Below are 10,963 nucleotides of genomic sequence, written 5' to 3' on the forward strand. Positions count from 1 at the left end.
TCCGTTTTCTCTGTCTCACTGTCTCCAGGACCCTTTCCTATATCTCATCCTGCTGGAACCTGCTTTCAAAGTGTTCCCCAACAAGGTATTAGTCGATAAAAACTTAAGGGTTTAGACCTTCCAGAAGTACATGCATTTTCATATGGGATACTTAAAGTCAAAATGACCTGGAGTAATCTAGCTATAGAGGGGTGAGAAGGTGGCTGAGATGCATTTGAGCCAACAGCTTTCTAGTCATCATCACTGTAGTGATAGTCAATACGTATTATGAGCAAAACACTGTTCTAAGTATTCTCTCTCCATATATAAATACATATCTTCACTCACTGAATCCTCCCAATAGCCTTATGAGACAGGTGGCTTACATTGGATAAACAAGACACAAGAAGGTTGAGTAATATATACAAGGTCCTACAGCCAAGAAATGGTAGAGCCAAGATTTGAACTCAGGAAGTCTGACTCCAGGTACCATCTTTTAACCACTCACTGCTCAAATGACCTCAATGGTCCCTACCAAGGGCAGAATGGAGTCTGAGGTCTAGTTTTGTTTCTCCAACAGGAGATGTTGGGGAGCTTCCCCTTATCTTTCCCTTTCAAAGTCCCTGAGGCAGTACCCTCTATGGGAGATTTTCATTGTTCCTAAATGTCGCCCTTCCCTGTGAGAGGGTAATACTTCTCCTGCTTCGTCAACATCGGGCTTGGCCATGTGACTTGTTTTGGCCACCAATAAAATGTGAGAGGAAGTGATGTATGCTACTTCTGAGCAGAAGCCTTAAAAGTCATCATGTTGTTTCTTTTCTCCCTTCTAGCAGGATATTGTTTTGAAGCAAGGGAGGAGCTGCTCCTTCAGACCAGGACTCAGCATAAAGACAAAGGAGAGCAAAGATACAACCATGTAATTTAGATGAAATGGAGCAAGGTGAAACAGAGGGATTACTTTCATGTAATTTTGTACATGAAAAATGTATCTTCATTTTAAGTCACTAAGGCTTGGGGGTTGTTTGTTAATGCAGCATTACCTAGTAAAAACTGACTGATATACCTGCTGAATATCAATATTTTTAAGCTCAAGTGCCAGAAATGCTATAAGGATAATATCCTTAAATAACCAATAAAATACATTATAATTTTTCCAAGAAATATTGCAAATAGGCTCAAAACAGATTTCCACCTTCCACGAATACTTTTTATGCATTGACCCATCCCCATCTCAGAATGCTAAGAGATCTGAAGCATTTGCCTAGCTCAGTACATCCAGAATTCATTCACCAGCCCAATACTTAAAAAGAGAATCAGAAAGAAAGGATGAAGTAGATTGAGTTATTTTAGGTTTGAGGGCATTGGATAGCATGGGAGAGAAAAAGTGTCTATTTTCCTTTATAGATGGGAATTAGTGGCAAGACTTGATGAAACTCTCCCTTATCTGAGACAGAGAATGAAAGAATCCTTAGTATAAATTCTGTGTTCCATGCTTCAGAATCTGTTGCTCCTTTTAATTCCCAACTTCTTGCTTCGGTCTCATACAGTTTACAAACTTATGGCCCATGAGCTGAATGTGGCATGTTGAATCTTTTCTTTCGTTTGTATGTTGTGTGGGTGTTTATATCAGACTGATTGCCAACACTCAAAATTTGAGATATTTCAAGTAAAAAAAATTGATATTTCCAGCTTCTCTTGAAAAATCAAAAATTCTGGTGACATTGGGCCTGGGAACCATTGGCTAGAGTTAAGCGGCAGCTGCCCTTAAGGCTGAGCGTGTTCTCCATAGTCCCCACCTCTCTTTATTGCCTTATACTATTCCCACTTCACTTATTTGTATCCTTTGCTTAATCCATGCAGCCACAGGAGTTAGCTTCTCTGGGGGTCAACTTCCTTCTTTTTCTTCTCTTCCCTTCTCTCCCCTTCCCTCCCCTCCTCTCCTTTTCTTTTTCTTTTCTTTTCGTTCTTACTTCTTCCACAGTGAGGAAGGAGATCTCTGGGAGCCCGTTTTTTGCCTCCCTGAGGACACTACTCCCTGCCTTGTTCTTAGAACCTGAAGTGACCCAAATTTGACAGTCCAGCTGTTTGGGTCCCAAAGAGAGTCACCTAAACTATCTAAGACCATTCTGGGGGTGGAGGGAATAGATGCTTCCCTCTGGAAATGCTGACTATGCTTATTCAATGGATTCTATAATATTTACTGATTTGCATACTTGTGTAGCTTGAAGGTCTTGAAGAAGCATAAACCTCCTGCCCACTAGATAATTCTGTTGCTTAACAAACCATAACAGCTCTGATTACATGCAGAATACTAGCAGTAAATGGTTTGAAAATGATTTTACTATTTTCTGTTATGGAAAACTCACATGTAGGAACATTACGGAACTGTTTTGAAATATCTTTAGCCTTCCAAAGGTAAAATCACTAGACTTTGATATTTTAGCAATTCCACGTTTAAAATATCAGAGTTAATGGGACCTGCGTCTGCTTTATTGACACCTACACTGGAGAAAGTCATCCAACACCGTATGGATGAAGTAGTCAGTGGGTGGGCATTTCCAGTCCTCTGGCACGCCCTTTTCTTTTTCCGCACCAAATTTGTTGCTAGACCAACTTCTCATTGACTAAAACTTCACACCAAGGCTCAAGGATTATACACCTAGGACTAGGACTGTGCAGATTGTGGTATGGACTGTGGGCATCAAGATGTACACTGGGTTCCCAGTAATAAGGTCATTCTGAGAGCTCTCACACCAGCACTCAGCTAGCTGTAACCGTCTCCTGCATGCCTTCTAAGGACATTAAGACTGGACATTTTATTTTGTTTCCGTTTTAGTTTATTTGAAGGTTTTATGATGTCTTAGTTGATTGACTTCCAAATAAACACGCTGCTTTTAAAAATGGCAAGTTGTTTTTATTTATTTCTTTTAGGTGCCCAGTGGCTTCAGGGTATATTAGGCAGCTTTGAATTATAATTAAAATAATAACTGTGGACCTACAACAATAATAGACATTGTATTATGTGAACACCAAATTAGGATGTTCAGAAAATCTGTCTGAAGGAAACCAGGGTAAGCATGGAATTTTAAAAAGTTATCTTTGTGGCAATGTGACCTAAGGAAATTTCTAACAACAGCCTTGTTATTATTTTTTTGCTTTGTTTTGCCTTCCTACAAGGCTACTCAAACTTTTATTTTTTGTGTTTGCTGGACTTGGGGTGCATGTAGGGGGTATCCAGTTCTTTCGGTGACCTTGTCATGATTTTACAGACAAGAGAAAATAATAAAACCTGCTTGTCATCTGAGAAAATCGTTGTATTCTAATGATTTCTTGAAAATGTCTCAAGTCCACGGGCACAAGCAGTAGAAGCTGGCATTGTGCTTCACTGAATGCCAGATCCTCAGAGCGCTTCTGAGTCCCTCTAAGACACCCATATCTGCATTCCTCCATCTGTCATCTTAGCTCATCTTCCTCTCCCAACTGTTCTTAAATTAAATGACTACGTCTAAAGGGAGATTTTCTCGGGAAAGCTTATGAGAATTTGTCCAAAGGCAAATTAAAACATTGCAAGGTAATCACCCAACTCAACTCACTGCTTGGTGGGTCTCGGTGCCTTTTCTTACCCAAAGGAGTTCATCAACCTTTGGGCCCCATATGGAGGAAAGCAGGAAGAAAGGGAAGTCAAGGGAAAATGGAATCCACTGGCTGATGGTCAGAGTGTCAGGAAATGAAGAGTGTGGCAGACAGGGCTGTATCATGTGCAATGGATCCAAAGGCCAGGGCAAGAGGCATAGGAGGTAAGAAGTAAAAGAAAGCAAGCATCTAGTTCTAGACCCTCCTGGCATGATGCTTAATCTCAGGGATATGAAAATTCACCTTCTCTCACCCCCATGTCCCCAGAGATGAATGGATAAGAGTTCCTACAATCATCACGGGCCACTAGGATTGACAGGACTCTTCAGCTTGGCTGGTCATTGCCCTTTTATTCCCTCGATGCTCCACGTGAATTCTTTCTTAACATTGGGTTGAAGGGGACAGCTTTCCCAGAAATTACAACTGTGGGAATTTATCCTAAGGAGACAACTGGAAAGATTCATCAAGCACAAGGATGTTCATTAGAGTATTGTTTAAGATAACATTACTATCCATCCGCAGGGGATTAGTTAAATGACTGACAGTACATCCAACTCTGGAATGCAACACAGTCATTCAAAAGGAACATGCAAATCTGTAATTCACTGGTGTGTTACGTGTTTGGACAACAGGTATAATATGATACCACTGACATAAAGTAAGACAAATACATGTATATGTCTGAAGACCAGGCATCTGATAGGATGCCTTTCAGGTTAACAGTGTTTGCTTCTGGGTGGTAGAATTTTGGGTGACCTTAATTTTCTTTCTGCTTTGATCAACTGCTTGCACTTTAAAAAGAGATTATATATATGTTTTTTATAATCAGAAAAAAGCTTAATGTTAGGTGTATATTTGAGAGAAAAAAAGAGAGCAGCCTTGGTTAATGGCATGTGAGTATCTGTGCTGCTCCGCTAGTGTCTCCCAACGCCCCCAAAAGTCCCAAGGAACTGAATCCGGAGAAAGAGGTTTGGCTGGGTCATGATGGGAACAGAGAGTTGGCTGCCACAGTGATGCTCTAACTCTTTATTCCCAGGCTACTACGGTCTAATCTGATCATCACTTCCATTGGAACTTTATGCTCCCCACTAAACACTCAAAGTGCTTCTTCAGAGCAATGCTTTCAGTTCATCCTCAGGTGACCTCTGTAAGGCAGAAGTGGGCAAGGAACATGAAGTTTCCTAATCTGGGGACCTGAGACACTAGTGCCTATGGGGCTTGAGGGAAACCATGGCACTGTTGAGATCAGCGTTCTGGTCCTTGATCTCTCCATTGAGTGCTTCTTTGCCTAATCCATAGTGCCTCACCTTTAGCAATGAAAGGTAAAATGTTTGAAAGAATCTTTTTAGTAACTCAGGAGATGGAACGGAAACCTTCTGCCCTTTTGTGCATTGAGATGTTCAAGGACTGGATTATGTCTGATCAGAGTGCCAGTTAGGAGAAAGGTTTTTGGACGTTGGAAGGCTATCAGTGGTCCTGATTCATTCTGATGTTGCAGAGGAGGCTTCCTCCTGGACGTTTGGAGCCTGGGATAACAGTCTTATCCTACTATGAACTACTTCAAACAAGGCAAGGGTTAACTTGCCTGGGTCTCAACCTTTTTGTACATAAAACAAAGGGGGAGAGTGGCATCAGTCTTACCTGCCCCTAGGCATTCTTTGAAGGATCAAGTGATGTAACAGATATGAACGTCCTCATCTCTTTGACTTCTCTCTGACCTTCTCTAGAAGAGTTGGTTGCCCCCACCCCTTGCCATATTCTTGTAATAGACTACCAGTTATTCTATAGGTCTTGATATCTCTGCCTCCCCAGCAAGGCTCTGAAGAACAAAGTCAAGAATGAATCTGATTCAATACAACCCCATCCCAAGACCTAGCACAGCGCTTAGCACGCGGTAGTTTTCAATTAACGTTTGTTGACCAGGTGAGTGGTACAAAAGTTTGAAACACTCCTCCAGTGGGAAGCATTAGGAATTGCCACTGTGAAACAGGTGGAACTGTCCTCTTACTGAACAACACACAATTTACTATCCATTTCTTAAAAAGCCCCACACTTTCTCTCCGAGACTGTTAGAGCACGTGGAATAACAGTAACAACTCCTGACATGTGAGTGATGATTTGTGTCAGGCACCGCACGAAGCCCACTAGGTGACCGTCATCTCCTTCTACCGCCCTCACTTTGAGGTGGGTTCTGTTATCAGTTTTCCAGATAATGATGCTGAAACTCGGAGGACAGTTTGCTTGGAACCCAGAGAGGATCAGTCTGGAATCCATTTTCAAGCCCAAGCTCTTGACCACTTTTCCTTACTGTGTCTGAAACCAATTTGAACCAAAGATCAGGCTGGTTTAGTACCTGCTTATTTTCATTTTAACTTGGGATTTCTGTAGAGTTAGCCTCTTTCAAATGCTCTTGCAACCAGTCTGTGTTCAGCAGGTAAAACTGAACAAGGCCACAGGGAAGGCTTAGATGGGCTGTGTTTCGTCCCCTTGCCTTCTGACAACAACAGTCCACCTTCAGAGCCTCAGCTCAAATGTGGTCCTTTCCTTTGTTCCTTAAATGTTCCCATTTTCTTTTACTTCCCTCTCAGTTTCCTCTTAACCAGCTGAGTGACAGAAACTCAATGCTGACCACTTCATTAGTCGACGACCTTGTCCCTCTGGCCTCCTGCCCCACTGGCTCTCCTGGGCAGGTTGCCTTACGTCATAAGTCCTTGCTAAGGGTCAGGACCTTGGAGCCATCAGCACTGGGCATGTTGTTTTAATATACATCTAGAGAAATCAGGCCTGTCGGATCACATTAGGCCCTATTTGTGGATTGTACGCCAATCCCCACGGTGGAGATGAACCGTTACCTTTGAAATACAATCATGGCTGGTTAGCAGTGAGTACAGAACATGGATTATATTCCATCAGGGAGGCCCTTCTAATCTGTCTCTCCCCTCATTGGCAGGGCTGCCCTTCTTCCTGTACAGAGAATATCCTCATAAACAGCAGTGTTGGAAAGGAGCAAGGCTAAGAGATACAGCATGTTTCTAAAACCAGATGTGTTAATGAGCACTCGAGGGTCAGTGTGGTATGTGATAACTCAGTGTCGCGGGAGCTCAAGGTAAACGGGTGAGTTGTTGGTATGGCGCTAAAATTGCAAAGTTAGCAGCCACCATCGGTTGAGGGATTACCTTGTGGCAGGCATTGGATTAAGCATTTTATATGCATTAGCCCGTTTGGTCCTCATAGGAACCTGGAGGTCAATACTACCATTAAACACATTTTATGGATGAAGAAATTGAGGTGCAGAAAAGTCCAGCGCTTTGCCCAAATTCACAAAGCAATTACGTGATGGGGGGTAGGGGGCAGATTCCAAAGCTGCTTCCAACCACAAGGCCACCATGATTTTGCCATGATAGTATGTGGTCTCTTTGGAGTGGGATTTTAGGTGGTGTTTCAAGAGAACCATAATGAAATTCCCCTTTCTATTTAGGGAGGGGCCCCAAATATCTCACTTGACCCAAAAGAAAATTTGTTTTAAAACGGAGTCTGGGACTAAGCCAACCTCCCTTTTTTTTCTTTCTTCTCTGGGATTGGTTTTACACTCATTCCTACATCCCGTGGGAGTCTGGCTGGACAGATCCCTTGACAGGGGCTAGAAATAGCTCTCAAAGCCTATTTTTAAGGAAAATGTGATGTCAAAAAATGAGGCAGGAATGGACACCAAGAAGAGAAAAGAATACACCAGAATGGAGTTAAGGAGTGCTTAACCAGGAAGAGCTCAGAGACAGGAAGAGTAGCAAGGCTGACAAAAAGATGAAAATTGGCAAAGATGCACTGGGGGGATGGAAGTGCTTTCCTACTTGGGCAGTGTATTTCTGTCATATTCCTGTGTTCTGCCCTTAGGAAGCTCAGCCAGGGAAGGTAAGTGCCGTGGTTCTGCTACAAACCCACTTTTCTATCTAGAAAAACAGGGCCTGACAAAACACATGCAGAATCGCCTGCTTGCCTCTTTCCTGGAACCTCAAGGCACAATGCAGAGGTGTCTAGTAACACTGCAATTTCCTTTGAACTGTTTGGTTTTGTTTGGTACCGTTGTCTGGCAGGTTAGTCTTTTTGACTGCGTTAACTCACCTGGTATAACATTTTCTTTCACTGAGAATCAAGAAGGCTGGAACTCACCTCTCTGACTCGGGCAAAGCTGGACATCATCCAATCATGCGCGGCTAGACTTCTGGGGGCTGTAAACGATATCTTCCGAGCTAAGGAAGAGAAGAAAGAACAAAAACACTGTTGGGGAGACAACTGGTGAACGTCTGTAGGCCAACTGGTGAATTAGAGACAGGATGAACCCATCCTTCTTCACTTATTTTTCTTGGGTAAAATTTGCATTTAAGGGGGGCGTTTATTAAAGTCGCCCCCACCTAGGCCACTATCACCAGCAAATGTTCCAGCTACCTGTGTTCATTCCATGTTGACAGAGCTGGAGAAAAGCACATACTTTAACTGGAAAAGGAGTCTTTACAAATGCAATTCAGGGCGGCCGACCTCAAGACAGCATCTGATATTAATTAGAAATTATACAACGCTCTAAGTTGAACTAAAGAAATTTTGGTAGAAGGATCAGACAAGAACGAGGAAAATCGAAAGTGAAATCCCGTGCTGATTGAAAGAGACTGCAGCTCCCGCATCTCTCCCCAGCCACCACGTTACTACCTGTCTATCCCGGGGAAAGTGTTCCAATGGTGTTAACTACTGAGCACTTGCCTCTCTTTCCATTCCCCTTTCCCTGTGTAGCTGCGGTGAGTTGGCTGCCGAGATGTAGCCCTGAACCTATCCATCAAGTCTAGGGAAGAGAGAGTTAGAAAGGCAAACATTATCTGGGATCAATATCTTTACAAATCCGAAGGAAACCCCAGCTCCCGAAGGGTTAAGCCAGGGAAGGAAAAGCCATCAGGCTGTTTAGTGAGTTAATGTCTTTATTGATGGGGGAGGCCTTTAAGCCCCTAACAGGAAAAGTGGGGAAAGTGGTAGATTGTTCGGCTGGGGAGAAAGGAGAAGGCAAGAACATTATCTATATATATGCGCCATGCTCTCATTCCCCCTGCATTCAAACCCCTGAAATCCATGTAATGCACAAGACTTTCTGTAACCTTGAATACTATTCAGTACAAGGTGTTTTTCTTGCTCTTATCCCCCTCCCAAAGTGGAATCCACATCTTCCCCTAACAATTTTGCTATAATGCACATCTCAGACTAATGCTTGCATTGAAGAGCACGTCTTAATTTAACAACTGTGTTATAAAGCACATCTCAAGCTAACTTTCCTAGGATAATCCATATTTCAACCTAACTACCCCAGCATAACACTTCAATCTAATTCCCCTACTGCAAAGTACATTGCAATCTAACACCCTCATATAATGTACATCTCAGTCCATTATTTTGTATTTTGTAAGCCATATTTTGGTATGTCTTTTCCATTAAGGAGCAGAACTGTCTGGAGACAACAGCTATCCCTATGCTGAAAGCTTCCGTGGTTCTTACATCGTCCTTTGGTGACAGGCTGCTGATGGATATGTTTCTGAACTTTCACCTTTGCCATCTTGGGTTCAACTCTGGCTTGTTTCTGTACTTGAAGGCTTAAGCCTCCTGTTGGGAACAGGGGTGACCAGGGAGCCCTGCCTGGCCCTGATGGGCCTTCTCTCATGCTAACCAGCAGGGCGGGCCACCTCAAATGATCAGAGTCTACCTCAGGAGAGGGACGTCTGAGGCCAATGTCAGGGTCAGGGGTCAGGGTGTAGCTGTTGGCTAATAGAGTGTGAGCTAACACTGTTGTCAAATTGCTGGGCTGAACGACAATGCCTGCCTCCTGCTGATGACCTTACCGCAGGGGAGGGGGCTGTTGGCTTTATTGGAAATCTGCCAGTCTCAGAGGTGATGGAAGTGGCCGATCACGGCTAAAGACTGTTTGATTGTAGATGGAGAGCCAGTTCTGTGGTTGGTCCCCAACTGAAAGGCTTGCAGAGCTGCTTATTGATGGCTGAGTTTTCCACATATGATGGATTTCTCTTCTGTTTCACAAGCAGCTGTGTTACCGTTCAGTTGTGGAGGTGGGCTACGGTGGCTCGCGGACATGGGATTTTCCGGAATCGAGAGCCATGACAGGCGATGCTGTCACTGACTTCTGGGACGGCACCAACCTCCTATTGCTGGTTGAATGGGTCTGATTGGTTCTTGAGAGGAAACCAATCCAGAATGAATTGACAATAGATGTAAGAGGTCCTTCTGTTCCACGGCATTTTGGTGAACATGAAAGAAGACGACGAACATGTGTTCTAGAAGACATTTAGTATTCCAACCATCAACATCTCAGCCTCAAATTTTCAACCTATCCCATGCAAGAGGAAGACATTAGATTTACCTACTGGTGGCATATAACCAAGCTAGTAGTGCCATTAAATATTTGAGGAAAAGGAGTTACTGAGGACTCCTGAAGTGTAGTATGAATTCAAGAGAGACAAGTACAGGAGGCAGAGAACAAAGTTTAGAGATAAAAAATGATCTTTATAAAACACATATGGATCATGGAGGATCACCAGCTAATACAAACCCCCACTGCAGCCTGCTAAGATAGACAGTAAAAGACTAGAAAGCATAAATGGGAGGACAGCTTATTGAAATTGCAAGGTTATTCTCCTCTTGCGTGATACCTTGGGAAAACTCATATAGATATGGTAGCACTAGTCTTTAAGTCTCTAACAGAGATGGTAAAGCATGTGGGGGGAGCAAAGTGAGGTTATGAAGTGAACTTGAAGGGTTTTTCCTAGAGAAGAATCAACTGAGGGTGACTTATCAATAACCTTCCAGTCTATTACGTGACAGGACAAGCAATGTGACTTTAATCCAGGTCAACATGGTATAATCGCATAGAGTGAGACTTTGGCTTGACTCTCGTTACTATTTTCACATCCTCAAGTCTCAGTTTTCTTCTTTGTTGAGGGGAATCCTGCTCTTCACCCTCCACAGTTACAAGGAGGATTAATTCAGGTGTAGAACCATTAGCAGAGTACCTGACACAAAGTTCACATTCAATACATGTTAGTCTTCTTTCCCTTAAACTGTGGCATGGGCTTTCTGATAATGGGCATTAATAAATATGGGGAACTTGGACAATAAACCTTCGCCTTATGAGTTAGCAAGACAACCGGTATTTAGAAAGTTTAGGTTCACTTGACCACAGGAGGACGACCTAGATCAGAGGTTAGCAAATTATGGCCTACTGCCTACTTTTACAAATAAAGTTTTATTGGAACACAGCCATGCTCATTCATTTACATATTGTCCATGGCGGTTTTTGTACTAC

Source organism: Monodon monoceros, unplaced genomic scaffold, assembly GCF_005190385.1.
Source record: "Monodon monoceros isolate NGI ecotype Baffin Bay Population unplaced genomic scaffold, NGI_Narwhal_1 Super_Scaffold_10, whole genome shotgun sequence".
In the NCBI taxonomy this organism is placed as follows: domain Eukaryota; kingdom Metazoa; phylum Chordata; class Mammalia; order Artiodactyla; family Monodontidae; genus Monodon; species Monodon monoceros.